Below are 21,204 nucleotides of genomic sequence, written 5' to 3' on the forward strand. Positions count from 1 at the left end.
TGTAGCTCAGTGGTAAAACATCCCTGGGTTAAATTCTTAGTACAAAACAAAGCAAAAACCAAACCAAACCAAACCAAACCAAAACAACAACAAAAAAGCTGTCAGTCAGTATAAATGCTAGAACACACCCGAAGAAACAGTTAAAATAATTAAAATGGGTTCTCTTGAGAAACAGAAATCTGGAGATGGATTAGGCCGTGAAGATTGCTGTCTTTCCATTGTAAGTCCTGCAATACTATGATTTTCTTTTTTATACTGGGGACTGAACCCATTGAACTACACTCCCAGTTTCCCCCAGCTCTTTTTTAAGTTACTGAGGTTGGCCTCAAATGCATGATCCTCAGCTCTCAGCTTCCCAAGTCACTGGGATTACAAGTGTGTGGCACCATACATGGACTGTGATGTTTTAAATGATGTGAAAGTGTGATTTTAACATAAATAAAAAGTAAACTTAAAAAGAATGCTGCTGGGTATGGAGGTCCACACCTATAATCCTAGTTACTTGGAAGAATGAGGCAGGAGGATCACAAGTTCTAGGCCAGCTTGGGCAACTTACTGCGAGCCTGATTCAAAATTTTAAAAAGGACTGGGAATGTAGCTCAGTGGTAGAGTGCTTGCCTAATGTGTGAGCCATGTGTTCAATCCCCAGTAACATACAAACACACACACACACACACACACACACACACACACACACAGACACATCCCACCCAAGCAGAGGTACTAGAGATACAGTACCAATAAACCTCTTGAGATACAGTATCAATAAACCCTTACCCACTCTTTTGAAATACGAAGAAACTAAGTTTCAAGGAACTATAGTGTTGCATGCAACAAATGTATGAATTTAACAAATGCAAGCTACTTCTAGAAAAGTATTCAGGCAGGCCACACATTGCATAATTGTGTTGCATTTGATATAGAAGAAGCATGGGAAATATTTAATAGGAATGTGGAAGAGTTTCAGTTAAGAAACATTGACATGGTTCAATGTGATAAATGCTCAGTAGCTACCAGAATGTCCATGTAATCAGAAATAGTAATTATGAATCCTCCTTTGGGAACCAAAAATAATCAAGTGAAAAAATATGTCTTTTCTGGAGAATACATTGGAAAGAGCAAGAGTATTCTTTACATAAATCCTCAATGAGAGAATATAATCAAAATAAAGTAACAGAATGAAAATATCGAGATAAAATAGAAAATATCAGATTATTGCAGATCTGTGATATAACTTTTCAGTATCCTACAAATTTCATAAATAGAAACCAGTGGATATAGAAGTAAACCTAATTCAGTTTTCCTTTCAAAAACCTCCAAACATAAAAACGAAGCTTAAAACCTAGTTAAAATAAATGAAAATTTTGTTTATTAAAAAAGTACCACAAATTATAAGTATTTTTCCAGAGGTTTAATAAAGATATTGTTAGTATGTATTTTTTATATTTTGCAGTGCTAGGGATTGAATGAAGGACCTTATGTGTGCTAAGCAAGCGCTCTACCACTGACCTACATCCAAGCCCATGACTAATTATATATATATATATATTTTTAAAGTCCTTTAAAGACTTTACCTTTTAGAGATACACACTGAAATGCATACAAATGAAAAGATGGTACTTGGGATTTGCTTCAAAATAAAATGGGTGCAAAGAGGGTAAGTTTGTAAGAGATCAAACAGCATTGGTTATGGGCTAATGATTTTTGGATATTGGGATCTATCACACTAGTCTACCTACTTGTGTGTGTGTTTGTGTGTATATATATATGTATATATAATTTTCCAAATATAAAATAATCAAAAAAGGTGTTATCCACAAAATTGAGAATCATTGCAAGTAAGCTAACATTTTCAACAACCAAGAAAGATTATGATGAATTTGTTCATAAAAAAAAAGTTAAAGGTAAACTGATTACTCTTTAACCACTTTGTGAAACTATGAAACACAATAAAAATATTTAATTTGGTATTTAACTCACATCATTTCCATGATTGACTTAGTTCTCTTTAGACTTCTTTGAATCCTCTGGTCTATAGCTCTCGATATGCTGTTTGGCACAGTCATTATTTAAACAATTACTTAATGAGTTTTTACTTAGTGGTACAAAATATAATAATATATATCGATGACATCCTAGGTTCAGTGAAATATAGTAGATGAATTGAATAGATAAAAGTGGCAATTAAGACGTGACACATTCTAACAATACTTCATAATTTTATAAAGTTAAAAATGAAAGAAAAAAATGTGCCTCTTGGAATTGATGAAGCATAATATTTATTTTCCTGAAAAGTATCTTTTATTATTCCAAACCTTTACCTCCATACTAAATCAATCTTTAAAATCAATTGAATTATACATTAATATTTATCTCTACCTTAAGTTTGCCAGTGGTATCCCTACCTCCTCCTACTAACCCCATATCACTAGTTTGAAGATACTAGCTTTGTATTATCTCTCTCCTTTTGTCCAACGCCAAGCAAGGTGCCTTATCTCATAAATAATTAAGAGAATGAATAGACACAGAGTACATTTCAAAGTGCTGTGTGCTCAGTAGGTCCTAGTGACTGACAAATATCCCTCTGTAAACATGGACTTAAACCTTGTACCAGTCAGGGTATATTATTCAAAAACAGAAACTAGCTCTACCTATTCAAGCAGAAAAGGAATTCTTCTGGAGATGAGTAACCCACAGAATCTTTAGGTGGGCTAGGGAACTAGGTTTGCAGGTTATGTAGCCAAAAATAAGGCTTGAAATGATGACACAGAAGACTCCTCTACTGCCACCACCAGGCACAGACTGGTACTGTCCCCTTTGACCCTCTGGCATTGAATAAGGGACTTTACTGACTTGAACATGGGCCATGGAAGAGTTTGGACTGTGGGCCCAGGTCTATGGTGCAAGGATGTCTAGGAAGGAAACACAGGAATAGGTTCTGCCTTATAATGCAAGAGAGCTGGTTAATTTTAGGTGTCAGGTAGGTTTGCCATGGAGTACCCAGATTCAACATTACTTCTGGGTAGTCTGTAAAGGAATTTCTGGATGAGATTAGCATTTGGATTGATGGACTTGGTAAAATATATTGCCTTCTACAATGTGGGTGGGCATCATCTCATCTGTTGAGGGCCCCAAAGAGAACTAAAAACTGAAAAAAGGCAATAAGGAGAAATGAGCTCCTTGCCTACTGGTCTTTTCTTGCCCTTGGACTATTATTACTCTACCAGCTTTCCTGGATCTCCAGCCTGTACACAGTGTATCATGGGATTTCTCAGCTGCCCAAAACAAGCTTCTTAGCTGCCAATTCTTCATAGTACAGTTTTTCTATACATATCTCCTATTGGTTCCCTTTATCTGAGAACCTTGACTAATAACAGTCCCTAACATGGGGCAGGGGTTCAGATGGCAGTGTTGGAAAGGAATAACAAGTGTCCATTCTACATTATAAACAAATACCTTTGAAACCAAAACACAATACAGAACGATGATAGAGTACACATAGAGTACACTCAAGAGCAAACACATATTCACCTGGTATCTTTGATTAGGTGCACTGTGCAATTTATTTTAGAACTAAGACACTTAGCTATTTTATAGCTAATCAAAATACATATCATCATTTGGAACTAAGAATTTCAAATATGATCTTAGATAATTTTTAAAATGTCTGGAAATTGACACTTTAACCTAGTAGTAGTAGTTACAGAGGAGATGCATTTATTTTAAGTTATAATCAGCCAATTACCTCAGAAATAATTCAGTATAAAATAATGTTGTATATTCATTATAAATCAAAGAAATGAGGTGTAATAGTTACATGTATGTCAATAAGGCTTAATTAGACATTGGTGGGTTTGTTTGTAGGTGCCTGGAAACTCAATTTAAACTGCATAACCAGATTTAGAAGATGCTTTTAAGGTTATCAAAGCTAACATCCCACCTAGTAAAGGCATTCTTTCTTACTATATCCGTGACAGGTGGTCCAAAATGCATCACTTTATGTACAACATGCTGTAATTTTTGTTGTTGACCTTCTTTAATCTGGACTTTATTCATCTGAGTCCAAACAAAGTATAACACTAATTTCTTCTCTACTATTAGCTAACATTCAAGTGAACTAAAATTATTTTTAACAACCCAATTGTTGGTAAACTAGGACTTCAAAACCCAGTTATTGGTGACTGATTTTAGAAACTAAATGGACCTCACATCTATCCTTTTGAAAATATAATCTAAGCTTCAGTTCTTGCTCTAAGCTAAGAGACATCAAGTTTGAATCTGGTTGTTATTCAAATTCACTGCTTTTTTGAGCTTTTAGAGATGATTTCTGTATATTTGAATCATTTAGAAAATTTTAGAAATGTTATTATCAAGTAAAGAATTCTAAGGCAAGTCAATAGAAATCTTCTATGTTGGCTTCCACCTCTAAACATTCTTTGAATAAAGATGCCCAACTATGAGATGACATTTCAAACCTCATTTCTGCATTTCACTCACAAAGATTATTTAAGAGCCTAGTTGATAGCTATGTTGTGTATATGTAAAAATTGTATGAGTCTGACTGTATTTTAAATACTCTATGTTTTCTGAAAGTTAGAGGAATAGGAGGGGATTAAAATACTTGGTCCTTTACAGAACTCTTCAGTGAAGCAAAAACTATAACCCAATTCATCTGTTTTATAAGTCTTGATTTTCACTTATTGGGCTCACACATTGGGCTATGTATACACACATCATACATGAGACAGACTCTAAAGTCAAAATTCCATGTTAGGTATTTGAGTGAAGGTTTTAAAAATGTATATACATGTATATACATTCCAATTGAAACAGTTCTGATAAATGTTTACCATTTTAAGAGATTGTAAAGTTAAACTTCTCAATTAAGAGCATTTATTTATATTTTTGCTAATTTAATGGATTCTAAGGCCAAAGACAATCTGAAATTAAAATGTAAGTGTTCTGCTGAAATACAGAATCTTTAGAAAATCTGGCTTCCAAATGATGGAGGGGGTAAAATATTCCTCTGCTCCTTTTAAAGAAAAAAAAGAAGAAATATATAGTAAATTAACTCCATAGATTAATTTACATTTTAAATATTTATAAGGCCAACTGGCAAGTGAAAAAGATTCAGGGAACAGAGTTTATGTCGATGTTGATATCTGTGAAACTAAAATACAGCTGTAGAATAAATAAATTATTAACTTCATCATGAATGAAACCTTTAAAACGTATGGCAGATTTTCACCAACTACTTGCACAAAGAAAAGTAGGAAGGAGAATTACAGTAGCTGAAATAAACTCTTTATTTATTTTTTTTTATTTTTTATTTTTTAAAGAGAGAGTGAGAGAAGGGCGAGAGAGAGAGAGAGAATTTTAATATTTATTTTTTAGTTATTGGCGGATACAACATCTTTGTCTGCATGTGGTGCTGAGGATTGAACCCGGGCCGCACACATGCCAGGCAAGCGCGCTACTGCTTGAGCCACATCCCCAGCCCTGAAATAAACTCTTATATCAAGCATTTCAATTAGTCAAGTCCTAATCCCAAAATTAAGATAAAAGCTACAGGGGCTGGGGTTGTGGTTCAGTGGTAGAGCGCTCGTCTACCATGTGCGAAGCCCTGGGTTCGATTCTCAGCACCACATAAAAATAAGTAAATAAAATAAAGTCATTGTGTCCAACTACACCTAAAAAATAAATATTAAAAAAATAATTCATGTGCGAGCACTGGGTTCGATCCTCAGCACCACATAAAAATAAATAAATAAAATAAAGATATTGGGGCTGGGGATGTGGCTCAAGCGGTGGCACGCTCGCCTGGCATGCGTGCGGCCAGGTTCGATCCTCAGCACCACATACAAACAAAGATGTTGTGTCCTCCGAAAACTAAAAATTAAATATTAAAAAATTCTCCTCTCTATCTCTCTCTCTTTAAAAAAATAATAAAAAGATAAAAGTTACATTAAAAAGCTATATAAAGAACTTTGAATCTGCAGTCACAAACTTGTTTGAGACTGATTTTTAAAAAGGGAATTTAATGAGCTTTCCTTAGAGATTTATCACAATCATCTCACTTTGCACCAAAAGAAGGAAAATATTAATTTGTAAATTATTTCAATGGCATCCGAAACATCATATAGAGCACACAGACATTATACAAATTCTCTAATTTCATTAAGAGTGAAGCTCTCCATCCTTAGAGCCCTAGCAACATTTAAAGCTCATTTTATAGATACAGATATTGAAGTTGACACAATATTATTATTTTTAATGCTCATACCTTCCAATCTGTAACACAAAAACTGACATTAAATATGATTTGATTTGCTCATGGTTATCATAAGTGAGCTGAAAGGTTAAATCTCCTTTCAAGAACATTGTTTCTTTAGGATCTTTAAATTCAAAGTTTTTACTAAGGGCTTAGAATGTGAACTGAGGACACAATTTCAGTTGAGGCTTTCCCTGGGTGATGGTCCATATAAATTGTCATTTGATATCAATAAAGTTAGCCTTTCTTAGGTAAGTTGTATCCATATGAAACCTTGCTGAAAATAAAACCAATGATCTTTTTGCCTTGAAATTTTACAACTTGAATATGTCCTAATCACCACTTTACATATACTCTCAAAATTATTATGTAGGACATGTTTGGCTAATACTGCAAAGAGGAACAGTATAAATAATACCTTCTGTATTTTGAAAGATGATTACTTGATAAGAAAGTCCCTGATGGGAGTAATGGTGCATACTGGTAATCCCAGCAGCTTGAGAGGCTGAGGCAGGAGGATTGCAAGTTCAAAGCCAGCCTCAGCAACTAGTGAGGCCCTAAGCAACTTAGCGAGACTGTCTTTAAATGAAATATTTTTAAAAAGGGCTAGGATGTGGCTCAGTGATTAAGTGCCCCTAAGTTCAATCCCTGGTACAAAACAAAAACAAAAACAAAACGCTGATGACAGCTTATATGGACTATCACCCAGCGAGAGCCTCAACTAAAATTATGTGTTCAATTCATGTTCTATGTCTTTAGTATATACTCTGAATTTAAATGACCTACTCATCGGATATTTTTCATACAGTAATTTTTATGATTTCAAAAATTTATTGTAAAATATGAAGTAAAAATTTAACCATATATATGGATACTCAAGTATATGATGAGGGCCTTCTGAAGGATGGTCCTTATTCCAAATTTGTTGACAGCAGTATATGGTACTCTATTATCAGTTGTTGTAGTTTTCCCATTTGGAATCTTCAAAAAAATGAGTTACTGTTCTGTGCCTAGACTGTGTTGGTCTGATCTTCGACTTCCCTCGAATCTTCCTATCCTGAGTAATTGTGAAAGTACTTCTGGGTCTTCAAAGACACAAATGTAAGTGGTGTGCTACTGCTTTGGAATTAATTGCATTTGGAACACTCTAAGTAGGTATTCTTGGATACTACAAGCATATGGTCATTTTCACATAGTGCTATTTCTGTAAAATATACATTCTTCCCATCATCAAAATCTGCTTCCTTAAAGATGGATCAACCAAATCAGAAAATGATAGCAATTTAATGTTTTTTTTTATCTTCTTGAAGCAACAGATTTGCTAACATCAAAACATCTGCTTATCTTATTTCAGGAATTTGTACCAGAAGTAAACTGAATATTGATCAGCATCTCAAACATTACATTTAAATATCTACTTTTATACAAAAGTAATAAAACTTTCAAAGAATACATTCCCATATCATGTCATCACATCATGATTTTCCCTGAGGAAACCAGGATAGTAGTGAAATAGTGAAAGAGCACTCAGTGTGTTCATCAAAGGGTAGATCAACTGCTTTTTTGGGGTGGGACGGGGGAGGGTCCTGGGAATTGAACTCAGGGACACTCAACCACTGAGCCATGTCCCCAGCTCTATTTTGTATTTTATTTAGAGACAGGGTCTCACTGAGTTGCTTAGCACCTCGCCGTTGCTGAGGCTGGTTTTGAACTTGTGATCCTCCTGACTCAGCTTCCACTGGGCATTACAGGCATGCACCCGCCAGTATCTGCCTTTTAAAATGCAATGAGATGCATTCAGCTAAGCTCCAGTACCAGTCCCTGCAATTTTCCTTTTCTTCTCCCTCCCATCAGCAACTACTTAAACTTTTTCTTTTAGATTCTCCTTCTCCCTTCCCTCATTCTCAGCAGACCTCTGTGTCTTTTGAGACCATCAGGTAAAATCCTTCAATTTCCAGCTCTACTCCACTATCCATAAACCTATGACTTTTTTTTTTTTTTCTTCCAGGATAAGATCTCATACTTTATTCTAGGCCAGCCCAGTCAAAACTGCTGGGCAACTCAATTGTGATTGGAGCTGTCCAGTAGAATTCAGTGTCTCTCTCAGGCTCCTACAGCAGACCCCTTCCTCTTACCTCCTGCTTTTAGCACAGCAAATCCCCCATCTTATGTTGTAAATCCCTCTCCCACCCCACTTCTCAACTTTGCATCCTTGGCACCTCCCACAAAGCCTAACAAACAGAGGTATTCAGCAAATATATATGGAATGAAACTACTCATTTTTAAGCATGGGTTATTTTCAATAGCTTAAACCAGCACTGAGCTTGTCCCAGATTGTCTACAGAACAGCATATGATTTCTGCTCTACTTTATTTTTTTCAACCCATAAGTGACCCAAAAAGGAGGAATAAAACATTTCCATTAACTAGAGTTGCTAGGAAAAAAAATACAGGCTGTCCTGTGCAAACTGAATTTCACATAAACAACTATTTTTTTTGCATAAATATATCCCAAATATTATATGGAATATATTTAAACTAAAACAGTATTCACTGATTTGAAGTTCAAATTTAACTGGGCAGGGTGGATTTTTTTATTTTTTAAATCTGGAACCCTTACTAGTGACTGTTTAAAAATTCTCAAAGGACTCAGGGATTGCTTCCTTAACACACCTAGAAATTTGTATCTGAGCTCTTCAAACTTCTCAGATAGCTAGATTTTATGTATGTTAATGCAGCTGTGTTTATATCTGAGTAGCTCAGTAATACACTTTAGGAAATGCTGCTTATTATGTAACATTTTCACTTACTGTGTTAATGTCATTGATTCCTTTTTAATATCATGTATCAATTATTTTATACAAAGAATACTGTGATATTGGCTCAAAATCCCTTGAAAAACTAATATTCATAGAGTTATTACTAACCTGAGTTAAGTCCTGGCTGTATGTATTAATAAGAGTTTTTGAAAATGTCCTGTTTTCAAGTAAATCAACAATATACAATAAGAAATGTAACTAAAGCTCTCATTCTGGGATTTCTTTTCTTTATTAATCAAGCATAGCAATACATACTGTTCTCACTAACAGACTGGGAGAAACAGTCTGGCAGGCGGAGGTGGAGCCAGTGATGTAACTGCAGTAGGTCTTTGTTGGGAGAGCTCTCCCTAAATGTGAAACATCTGTAAATGGGAGAGCTTGAGCCTCACTATGTTGGGCTGGCAAAAGAAAGAGAGTTCTTCTTTGATCATCCTGTACTGAGAAGTTTGATATTTTAGTTAACAGAGGAAATCCTCATGGATCTTTAAGAATATTAAGTGGAGAGGGGTAGCAAGGAGTACCATTTTAGAGTACTGACTGTGTGTCTGTGTGCCTGTTTTCTGATTAAGGGTAATGGTGCAATGGAAGTTATATTCTAAAGTGTAGGGGAAAATGACTGAACCTGTTTCTCTCCTCAAGTTCCCTATAGTAATGGGTTCTTTTCTCAGCGTTCTTGACAGTGATGTCGTACAGAGAAAGCATCCATTTCTTATTCCCATCAAAGAGATTAAGGAGAGAGAGATATCTCCCAATGTAGAGGGATGTACAAGAGTGTGCCTTTGCCAAAATTTCAACTAGACTGTCCTCAGAGAAAACTTCTAGAGAGAGAATGACTAAGTCTGCTGTAACTACATGATGTTGTAGGATGATAATGAATTAAGATGTTTATCCCAATACTAACACACTACCTTCTTTCCACCATAATGGCAGCACCAGTAAAGGACGGTTGTCAAGCGACGGACACAATACTGCACACACTGCAGAGATGCAGAACAATGCCTGGAAGTCTGCCCAAAATTGGTCTTTCCAAATGACAGGTTCAATTTATGGTACCAATCTAAAGCTCACTGGGTGTTAGTGACATCTTTCTCCTCCTTGATGAGGGAAAGCGATAAAATTTAGAAGGCTCACGGCACTGGTTTGGGGCTTCCACCTGCCTGTGCAGAGCAAAAAGGCTGACAAACATACTCATTAAACTTGATCTGAAGCAAGTGAGACTGTAAGGTCGTTTCTGAAATATTCATAAGGCGTGTTACCGGACTCGCCACTTAAAGGTTGAGCTGAAACACCGTGAGCCGGAGCTGCCAGTGCCCACACTTGGAAAACGCACTTGGAAACACAGCAAGACCCACGGCTACACTCCACTGTTCGGGTTTTTAACAGCTCTGTCGGCTCCCCACTCGCCTATTTAATTCTGCCTGCTCTGGAAAGAGAGCTGTTTTAAATGCAGAGTTTCCCAGCAGTTGGAGGAGGCGCCAGCCCCTCATATAGCTCCTCCAGGTGGAAGCGCCAACGACCCTAGCCCGGCGACTCCACTCTTCTGCCTTGCCCAGCCTTAGTGACCAAGCCCACAGGGAAGAGGGTTCCTCAGGATCCGGACCGGCCACTCGTCCCACCCAGGCAGCCCTTTGTCCCGGCTTCCCATTTTGGCTTCTGCTTTGGATCCCTCCCACCCGATTCCGGTGGCGTTCAGTCGCTAGGCGACCTGCGCCCAGGCCGAGATGCAAACAGCCTCTGCGCTGACCTGCGGCGCGGCTGGTGTAAATCTCAGGGGGCAGGATGGGGAAGAGGATTATGATCCCAGGTGACCCCAGAGCTCCTGCACCGAAGTAGTGTGCACTTTCATCCAAGTCCCCTCTCTGCCTCCAACCCTTAGAATTTCTGCTGTGCCTCAGCGCAGCTCGCACTATGCCTGACGTCCTCGCAGCCACCTCTCTCCTCTTCAAGGGCATTAACCTTGCCCCGTGGATCTTCTGGGGTCACTACTCACCTGAGCTTTTGACAGTGAAAGGCTCAGCAGCTCCCAGCGCTCAGCAGGGCGGTCTCCATCTCTGCTTCTTCCAGCGTTCGGGCGGCGCGCTTCGCGGCCCTAATCGACGCGGTTGGTCTCTGGCGCCGAAGCTGGACAGAGGCTGCCGCGGCTGCCGCACTGGCTGCGGGCGCGGGAGGGGCGGGGGCGGGGCAGGAATCTGGGTCGCGTGGAGCTGAGCAAGTCGGGATGCACCCTGGGCGGCCGGCTCCGAGGAGGCGACCAGGAGCAGATGGGGAGGGCGTGCAGAGGTTTCCCTGGGAGCACCAAGCGGGCGGCGACTGAGCATGCTCAGTCCGGGAGCCCGGGGCGCGGGCGCGGTGCAGGGGGAAAGAGCGTGGCCCCCAGAATCAGAGTCTTGAGGGAAAGGGTTAAATCTGCGGACCTAACTTCTGTGGACCCATTGGCATGGTGTTGGTTGCAGTGACCCAGTTTAATTGCGCCTGGGTAGTTGAGTGGAGGCGTCCACGACTGGAAGATGGGTGAACCCAGGGAGACTTGTCAATGGGAATTTCAAGCAGTTCAGCGCAAGGTGTTTTCCCTACCCGCTTTTTAGAGAATTGTCCAGAAGTCAAAGTTTGTTTTTAGTTTAGCTTCAACCTCCGACATCCCACGGAGTGCGAGGCACTTCCCCATCCAGATACCCAATCCTCATCTGTTTTCCTGTGACAGGAGACCTCAGACAACTTCCCCCGCCTTTTCCTGACTCCTGGACCTGTCAGGTCAAGTTGTCAAAGAGCCAGCTCTTTAATTAGGAGTAATTAAAGAGAGATCTTGTCAGTATTCCCAGGTCCATATCTGCGTTTCAACCAGGGCTTGTGAAACAATACCTTAACCTCGCTGTTAATTATAATGGAATGAATTATAGGCACAGTGGTCTGGGGCTATTTGGGGAACATCGTTTCGCAAGGCAGTAGGTTGGCCCTAGAACCCACTTCCTCCAACCCCACCCGCATGCTCGTGTGTGCACAGTTGCACGCGCGCGCGCGCACACACACACATATACACACACTAGGAAACTTGACCTACCTTTCTTGGGGATTGTACTTCGTGTTTCATGAGACAGCATTGGGTTGGGCAAAGAGGATGAGCTTTGAAGTTAAAGTTGATTTCAGTCTTATTTTTCACACTCAAGCAAATTATTTGGTTATTTAGCCGTTCTGCACCTCTGCCTCATCATCGTGAAATGGAGGGTGGTAATAGCTACCTCTCTGAGCTGTGTGGAGAATTACCCCAGGCAGCAGGCTGCCAGAAAGCCACAGTAATCAGTTCTGGTAGAAAAAGCCCCTGTCACATAGTAGATGTTCACTGAATAAAAGTTTGTGGGTTCTACTTCCACTATTCTGTTTTTATGAAAGTTTGGTTTAGTGAGGTCCTTAAGTTTACCTATCATCCCACACAGTGAATGGAAAGTAACGGGGAGGGACAAAAAGTTTAATCTCCATACTAAAATATTTCCTTTCTCTATACCCAAGGACAGCATTTCTGTAATTGCCAGTGTCAACCTGGATTGCTGGACTCATGTCATAATCATCTCTTCCAGGATCTTATACCACTTGTAGTTCCTTACCTTTACCCACCTTTAGCCTCTATTTTTGTCAGTAGTTATTCCCTCTATCATATATCTACCTACTGTTTGAATAACTTAAGTTTTTCTCTCTGATCCTCTTATTGTCTGACAGTGAGGTAGAATTGGCACACTTAGAACCAACTTATCCAAAGCATATCTGTCTACATGTACTCCATAGCAACTAGTGATTACCTTGCCATTGTTACAAGTGAGCAACTCCAGGCCAAGGTCTCATTCATCTTTGTATTACAGAACTTAGAAGATGATCAGCATGTATGCATGTTCTCAACACTATTTGCTTCCTCAGACCATAGTTCTTTTCTGATTTGTCTTTATGTTAACTCTAGAATTAATTCACTAGCATTGGGCTCTATTTTTTTTCCTTTTCTTGGTCTGTTAATTTCCTTCTAGTCACAAATCTGTATGTTTCTTTACTTCTGGATGCTGAATTATTTTTGTATAAAAAATCTTATTTAGCAGATTAACGCACAACAACAGAGATGGTAATTGTAGAAGTTGAGATTATGTGATCTAGCATTTGCAAGTAAAAAGTAAAGAATCCATAGAGGAAGATGTTGTGCCCAAAGTTAAATCAGGAAAGCGGAAGAGGAAGGGGAAGACTTAGGAGGTGCTGGGCTGTGTCATCCACTTTGACTTAACATTGGCTCATTACAAGTGACACAGAGGTTGAGTCTTTTCCAGGCAGGTGGATATAATTCTTTGTTCAGGAGATCTCTTATTGAACATCATCCTGAGGAATTTATTTGAATAAAAATTTGTCCACCCAGAGATTTCTTTAGCAAGTTAGATTGAGCAACCGTCAAGTGGGAATTTCCTGTTTGAATCATTTTGTGGGTGGAGTAGAAGTCGTGGCCCATTTTTATTTTCAGTCTAGCTCTGATCCTAAGCATTGTGACTTGGGGAATTTGTAGTAGGAGACTATTCTTTGATGCATTTGTTTGATAACAAATCTAGAAAGAAAGCCTCTGGATTTAAAAAGTATTGAGCCTTGTCTAATTTTATTTAATTGTGTAAAGTTTAGAAATTGATATAAACCTCTCTGTCTTCCAATAGAATGAATTTTATAGACCTATGGAGTTCTGGGTACAAAACTGAAGTGGCAGTTGGACTCAACATGCCTATTAATTAAGCTATAGTGATAAAATTGTGACTGGGTTTACATGCGAGTTAATCATCACATTAGAGAGTAATTTAAACCAAATAAGCTATGACTCTTAGACATGCTGCTGTGGCAGTAGTTCTTAAAATGTGATCTAGAGATAGGCTTTTCCAGTGGCCCAAGGACTGGTCCAAAATGCAATTCATTTAATCATATATCCCCAAGTATATATGCCGTGCTAGATGGCTAGATGTTGGAAATACAAAATGGGTAAGACACTGTCTGTGATCTTGAAGTATTCGTATTTGGAAAGTTGCATATCTCTCTCTCTCTCTCTCTCTCTCTCTCTCTCTCTCTCTCTCTCTTTCACCAAGTGTGAGATTTTTCTTAAGGTTTGTTTCTAATGTAGAATTAAATTCGTATTAAACTCCCTTATCTTCTCATCTCAATCATCTAGACTCTTTTGTGTGTGATCTTTGTTTAAGATATCATTCCCCCACAACAAAGACCTTAATTTTTAAATTCAGTTGAATGTTGGTGTACAAGTCTCTACTCCTGCCAGGTAAATTTAAGGGAGTATAATTCACCTTGAAGAAATAACTGATCTTGCAAGAATATAAAAGAAAGAACTGATGTCAAAGAATGGGATAAAACTTTAAATACTTTGTGACTGACACTGTGTATAATGTTCCTGTTTAGAAATTATAATGGACCAATCCTTTATTGGCCTTAACTAATGGGAAGCTACTGAGAAAGGCATTGATATTTATGGGTGGCAGCTCCTATATCAGAATTTATTTTTAAGGAGGAAATTTACATTTTTAAGGCATAAAGTTTAGTCAAGTCTAGCATATGGGAGAAAATTTAGGCTTCTGTAAATCTATGAAAATCAGCCTACAAATCAGATTAAGGAGCTGTATTATTTCTTCCTGAAAATAATGCAGTTTTGACGTGAAATCCTTTGGTGAAACTCTGGAATGTTTTGATGCCAAGATAAACTTTGGGGACAGTGCAAAATTCCCACAAAATATTTGGCATGACCAACAAATAAAAAATGTATCTCTTGAAAATAAAGAAACCAGATGTGGTCGAAAATATACAAAACTAATCAGCTGGGCATGGTGTTGCACTCCTGTAATCCCAGCGGCTCAGGAGCTGAGGCAGGAAGATCACAAGTTCAAAGCCAGCCTCAGCAAAAGTGAGGCACTTAGCAACTCAGTGAGACTCTGCCTCTAAACAAAATATAAAATAGGGCTGGGGATGTGGCTCAGTGGTTGAGTGCCCCTGAGTTCAATCCTTAGCACCACCCCCTCCCCCCCAAAAAGAAAATATACAAACCTAGGTGGGACTATCATTTACTTTGTAAATGGTGGTGGGCTAGACTGGCTGGCTGTGATATCAGTTCCCTTAATGGTCCAAAACGCAGCCAGTTTCTTTGACCTTAGCAGTGGTATAAAGGAAGCTCAAGTACGAACATTTAAATTGTTCATTGCTGATCCTAAGTCTGAAATTATCCCAGCATTGTTTTAGGTAGAGTAGTGAAATCTGCTATTATTGTCAATGCCATCATTAGTGACTACTGAGAACTAGAACTCACAGCCTCTCTGGTGGTCAGGTTTGAAGGAATCAATGTCTTGGAGTCTCAGAATGAACTAAACAACATCCAAATTCCCTTTACTTCTGTTGTTGACTTGGAGGATAGAGATGAAATGGTTATGGCCAACATGGCAAATAAATGGCCCCTTCCTTCTAATCCACTGGGGAAGGAAATCTTCATCCTACAGAAAGGGACAGGCCCCTTATCACTAGGAAGACAATAGTTATCCACTAGGTAAAAGAAAAAAGAAGGGAAGGGTGGAGGAGAGTTTGTAACGAGGAATTAAGGATCTCATATCTATTCTTTTCTCAGGAATATATATCTAGATAACCTAATAATTCTGATTTCACATTTAGTCTTCATGACCATAACAACCTCTTTTTTCATGTTATGGTCTTTATCAAAGTAAACCTGTCAGTAGATCATACTTTGCTGACTTTTGGCACAATTCATATAGTCAAACAATGAGAATATAGTGAAAAATTAGAATCAGGTCATTTTAAAATTATTTTTTTTATTGAGGGGGATGGGTACTGTGGCTTTACATTTCATGGCATCATGTATTTAAGTGTATTAATTATAACATTGAGCCACCTGGAGTGAAGTGCCTTTGAAAGTCTGACTTTTCAGCTTTTGAAATTGCATTAAATAGATGTGTTTAGAGTACCTGTTCTTTCTTTTGTTGTTGTAGAAAGGGGTTTCTTCTATGTGAAGCATCTAGGAAACTCAACATTATGACTGCACAAGCATTAAATTCCTTCATTTCAGCAAGCATTTCTTGAGTGCCTATTACAAATAAGACTCACTTCTAGGGAGGATTCCACATATTTAGGTTCTAAAAATTAGCCATAGTCCAAGGATAATATTAACTGAAGATAACTTAAAAATGGTAAATAACTAGTACTTATACATGTTCTTACTATATGCCAGGCACTATCTGAAGGACTTTACATATTAACTAAGATGAAATGAGGGATTCCACTAATCTCTGACTTAATTGTTTTCCATAAATTTGAGAATAAAGGAGATCATAAATTATGTCAATGTACTGAGAAATAGTTCCCTTTTAAAATCCCTCTTTTTTCTGCTCTCTTCAGCCAGGTTTTCTTACAGCCTTTAAGGAAGGGACTACTTTAGATAGCTGGGTTATTAATATTTTGGGGGGTTTTTTTTGGTAATTTTTTACTTGTTCTTTTTAGTTACACATGAGAGTAGAATGTATTTTGACACATTATACATACATGGAGTATAACTTTCCATTCTTGTGGTTGTACATGATGTAGAGTTACACTGGTCATATATTCATATATAAATATAAGAAAATTATGCCCAGTTTGGTCTACTGTCTTTCCCATTCCCATCCTTCCTCCCTTCCCTCCATCTCCCCTTGTCTAACAATTTTGTGTATTAACAATTTTTAAAAGCAGAGATGCAGCCAATGAAAACAGGGAGAACTTGGAGGCTCCGGAGCCATCAGTGGGTGAATTAATATGTCTTTTTATTTATAACAACTATGCTTTTTTGAAACTAAAAAACATACTTTAGTTAAATAGAATAGAATCCGATTATATTTTTCCTAGTTTCTATTCTGCTCTTATCTCTTGATCAAAGTCCTTAGTGACTTGGGTTGTTCACATATGAAGGTAGACAAGTATCCTAAAATAAAAACATGGGGGATAAGCAAGCATCCAAGAGCAAAACAGAAATTGCAACAGCAATGCCATTATCCTTTCAGCATCCCAGTTTTTAGGCAAAAGAAGTGAGTTGCAGTATCCACAAAGGCTTTTGTTGTTTTGTAATTCTCAACAAAATAGCAGAAGAACCCACTAGAAGAATGACTAGAAGCTCAATATTAATGAAATATGAATCATAAATTCATGATATATTGAAAGATGAACTAAAGACATTTTCATTTGTGAGTGGAGAACCTGATAAGAAATTTCTAGTACACTTCATTATTTGGGCAGTGCCATCAAAATTGTGGATAGTCTATATTCCAGTTTAAGCTGGTTTTTGTTGAAGCGGGGAAAAGGGTCCAGGAATGCTTGGAAGAGTAGCTCTGATTCAGAATCACTTGGGTAAATATTTTCCAAATAAACGTGCCAGAACATCACCTAGGCCTCATGAATCAGAATCCTTGGGGGGATGGGGCCCAGGCCTGAATATCTTTTAAAATCTCCCTCAGGTGATTCTAATACACAAAGCTGATTAAGAACTGTAAGGAGATGAGCCAAGTCCTCTAAAAGCAGCCACTGAAGCTCATTTGTTTTATATTTTATTATATTCTTACAATTAAATAATAAAATTTATATGTTGCCTCAGGCTGAACCTTCTAAACAGGCCTATTGTGGATAGACTACATTGTGGTTATTTCCTTTCTTTGCCTAAGTGAAACAAGTATTACTAGCATAACACGGAGAACATTTAATGGGCACTCCACAGAGAGAAGCAAGAATGCTAGTTTCCCCAAAATACTTGCCATCCTTTATCATTAACATTTATTAGGCTGTTGTAGGCATGGTACGGCCACAAGGGACTGGGCCAATTTATTTGCAAGGAAACATGATGTAGCAGACAGAGATGGGGAAAGAGTTTTATAGCAAAACATTTTTTTTGTTTGTTTAGAATAACAGCCAGCACTAGTAGAGCCTTTCTGCCAGGCCTTATTCAGAAAACTTCAAATTATTTCATTTTGTACTCAAAGTAGCCTTAAAGGTGGATTTTATTATTATACAAGACTCACATTATAAACAGATGAGGAACCTGAAACATAAGGTTGCAAATCTAGTGTTGATGAAGGGAGCAAGATCAGGCAGTCTGGGGAGCCCACATTTTAACTACATGTGATATTGTCTCAAGGCCACATTAACTGATGGTTATTTGGTAAGAAGGAATGGAGGGTATAAGTTTTATTCTGGCTTTGTCTTTTACTAGATTGTTAGTCAAAATCAGTCTCATACATAGTGGAAATTTGGATGTATTTTGAGAATGGTAAGGAAGACTGGATCTCCCCCATGCCAAGAGACCACACACTCCTCTTCCTTTAATCCTGTTACCTTCTGTGTGCGTGTGTGTGGGTGTGTGGGTAGGGTTCCTGGGCATCCAACCCAGGGCCTCATGCACTACCACTGTGTTCCCAGCCCTCCTTTTCTCTTTTCTCTTTTTTTCTTCCCCTATTCTTTTTCCTTCTCTATTGGTTAGACCATTAGTCCATAAATGCCACCCATAGAAACTTCTTAGTGTTATTGGTGATCCTCAGGTATAAATAGCCAGGGGTAGTGGGTGGAAGGACAAACACTACTCCAGGCAAAAAGGAATAATAAAAGCACAAGGTAAGAATGCTCTGGAGAAGAAAAGCAGAAAGAACCAGAAAGGTATGTAAGCTGAGTGGAGAGAGGGAGGCGTCCCAAGTGGCTCTCCTAACAATTAGGACACCAATTAGGTTTATAGCAAGGCTAAAGGGAAGGGAGGAGCCTACATGTTTGAGATGACTGAGCCTAGGCTTGCAAAAGAGGTATGCAGTTACATGCAAACCACATCCATGCAAAAGTTAGAGATGTCTCTAGAGGCCAGTGAAGGTAAAAAGATGCACAGGTCTTAGGCTGGGATGGACCACTACCAAATAAGACACTTGTCTTACTTCAGTCTCAATGAAATTACAACATCATACACTGTTAGAGTGAAAGAGACCTTTGAAATAATTGAGTCATGATATTTGAAATTTAAGACAAAGAACCTTTATAAGTGGCCTTCTACTGTGAACCCCAGACCTCAAAAGCAGGTCTGCTCTCAGTAAAGTTGGGGAAGGTCAGTGTTCCTCTCCTCTCCTCACTCCACTGTGTATTGTAACTACTTCTTGGGAAACCCAAATAAGGCTGACCATTTAAAAAGCAGTGGTTTGGTCCAACTTCACTCCATTACAGAGAAGCAACTAAGGTGCAGAAAGGAGAAAAGACTTGCCAAAATAAAATTCTCCTCACTTATTCCCGCTTGCAGTATGTTCTCTGCTGAGTCATTCTGCCTTTAAGTTGGCCAACAGAAGGTTAGGTGCAGGGGTGCACATCTGTAATCTTAGTGATTTGAGAGGCTGAAGCAGAAGGATCCCAAGTTCAAGGCCAACCTCAGTAACTTAGTCAGACCCTGTCTCAAAATTAAAAAATAAAAGTTGACTGGGGATGTATCTCAGTGGTAAAGCACCTCTAGGTTCAATCTCCGGTGCCAAACAATAATAACAACAGAAAACAAACAAAAAACCCCCAAAAGCAAATAGAATAAGTCAACCTATATATACTGAGCACTATCAATGTTCAGGACTTGATCCTAGATACTGTAGGATAGGGTACAAAGTATAAGCTGTGGCTTTCAAAGTGTTTATAGCTTAATTAGGGAAAACTGAATAACAATATGAAAGTAAAACAGCAGAAAGAGACTGGGAGGTGGTGGTTTCTCTTCTATGAGGATTGGTTTGCTTGCTTTGTTTCCACAATGGGAGTTTCTTGAGCACACCTGGAGTTGCTTGACCTTTCACCTATAAGTGCAAACATGCCTAGTTGTTACCCTCAGACCTGACCCAAGCAGTAGGATTTAAAATCCCCACAAGAGGGGTGGGAATGTAGCTCAGTTGGAAGGGTACTTGTCTTCCATGTATAAGGCCCTGGGTTCAATCCTTAGCACCACACACATACAAAAATCCTTACAGGAAACTTCCTTATGCCAAGTTGCCAAGTCTCAGGTTGCTTAGCTAGGTTTTTACAAGAGCTTCCTGCTTCATATTATTATTTCGGAGCCCACACTATGCGAACTTAATTTCTCTGAGAAGTGAAATTCTGCCTTGCTTTTTGAAGGGTAGGGTACAAAGTATAAGCTGTGGCCTTCAAAGTGTTTATAGCTTAAGAATTCTCTTAAGGAGTGGACTTTATTCTTAACTGAGTCCTGAGACTTTTTATCTGAAGATGCTTGCTGGAAATTCCAAGAATTACCTGTTGTTGAATATTTTGTGGTCACTTGTGTTGAGATGACTGTGCTACTGTATGCTGCTTGCATGCCACAAGTCTTCATGACCTTTGGATATACTGTTTCCCGGCAATACCCCGATCCCAATGGACAGATGTCTAGTTCTACAAGTACTTCAGACTCTTCCCTTTGGGTTTCAGTGGATGGTGCAGACAGTGGCTGAAGAGCTTGACTGTTCTAGCTGATGGTTTCTCCTGGTCTTAGCAGTTATTGAACTGACTGAACATGCTGTGTCCCTGTTTGGGTGCACATATACCTTTCAGGCTTTATTTTGTTATGGCCTGACTTGAAAGTTAAGTCAGACTGACCCCATTCTGCTCAGACATCTCACCCCTTGCAGAAGCTGCCCCCCCCTTCCTATAAGAGCCAAGTCTCATAAAAGCTGACACCCCCACCCACTTGTACCCTGACCACAATGTCTTTAAACTATGGAGCTTGTGCTAGCTTATTTCCTGAGTAGGTACAAGAGGTGCAAATTTCTGAGCACATACTTGTGACTATACTTGCCTTTCCCGCCCCCCTCCTTTGTGTTTTTTCTGTTTTTAAATGGCCCTTCCATTTGCATTCAGTGCCTTGAACTGCAGAACTGTCTGTCTTCTGTTCCCTTGTCCCTGGCCAGAATAAATCCTTTGTCTTTATTTCAAAAAGACCTGAAGTTTTATTTGGGATTTTGAAATAGCACCTTAACAATTTCTAGTAAGGAATTCAAGATTTTTTTTTTTGACAACCTAATTTGCAATGAATAAAAGCTGTGGTTCTGGTGTCTAGAGAAGAAGTTGCCACAAA

General features: G+C 38.6%; 1 pseudogene; it reads left to right on the plus strand.

Moving 5' to 3' along the window:
- Positions 1-828: 828 nt before the first annotated feature.
- Positions 829-1,346, plus strand: LOC143387536 (rRNA N(6)-adenosine-methyltransferase METTL5 pseudogene; annotated as a pseudogene).
- The last annotated feature ends 19,858 nt before the right edge of the window (positions 1,347-21,204 follow it).

Source organism: Callospermophilus lateralis, chromosome 2 (assembly GCF_048772815.1).
Source record: "Callospermophilus lateralis isolate mCalLat2 chromosome 2, mCalLat2.hap1, whole genome shotgun sequence".
NCBI lineage: Eukaryota > Metazoa > Chordata > Mammalia > Rodentia > Sciuridae > Callospermophilus > Callospermophilus lateralis.